The sequence below is a fragment of the Nanorana parkeri genome, unplaced genomic scaffold (genome assembly GCF_000935625.1).
Source record: "Nanorana parkeri isolate BGI_ZX_2015 unplaced genomic scaffold, ASM93562v1 scaffold30, whole genome shotgun sequence".
Lineage (NCBI taxonomy): Eukaryota > Metazoa > Chordata > Amphibia > Anura > Dicroglossidae > Nanorana > Nanorana parkeri.
This window is the reverse complement of record NW_017306298.1, coordinates 791201-791914: the sequence shown is the minus strand read 5'-3', so window position 1 is coordinate 791914 and position 714 is coordinate 791201. Positions and strand designations below refer to the sequence as shown.

The 714-nt window shown below is 33.5% G+C and overlaps 1 protein-coding gene across 1 annotated transcript in view; it reads left to right on the top strand.

Moving 5' to 3' along the window:
- Positions 1-714, top strand: part of MPPED2 (metallophosphoesterase domain containing 2) — a 158383-nt gene that overhangs the window by 1310 nt on the left and 156359 nt on the right. The window lies entirely within an intron of this gene.

Below are 714 nucleotides of genomic sequence, written 5' to 3'. Positions count from 1 at the left end.
TGTTTTTTACTCCGCCACCTCTACAATATATGCCATGCCAGTCTATATTTCCTCCTTTATGTCTCGCATTCCTCCTTGTGATCCGCCAGGCCTTGCTAGGGGAGGGTTTGATGCAATAAAGCAGAAATATAAAATAAAAATAAAAATAAGCCATTATTTGGGGGGGTTGAGTTGGATCACTAATGCGATTGGAACTTTTTTTTTTGCGGTTGGCGACCAGGAAATATATTTTTTTCTTTTTTTAATTGAAGAATGAATGTAAATGGGAGAGAGAGAGGGAGCAGAGGGTTAATAAGTCTTTGTAGGGATCACTGTTCTAAGGATATGCAGGACTAGCTTGAACTACATAGTACAGGCTTTGATCTCTTAACCCCTTGCTTGATTTTTTAACCTTCCCCATGGCAAGTTTTCTTTTTTTAGTCTCTCTTCTTTAACTGTTTTTTGTTTTTTAAATACAAAGTCCCATAATATTTTGGAACCTTTCTTGCTTACCTCTGCCTTTTATTTTGTGCTTTTCTTATTTAAAAAAATGAAGTCTCAATATTTTGAAACCTTTATTTTAATCACCTCTACCTTTTTTATTTTGTGCTTTTATTATTTACACATAACATTTGTGTCTTTTTTTTTTTTCTCTCAAAATAATTTCCCCTCTCTTTGGAGGATTTTTCAAAAACATCTATTTCATTTAGCAGCTTGTTTTTGTGTTATTCTGTT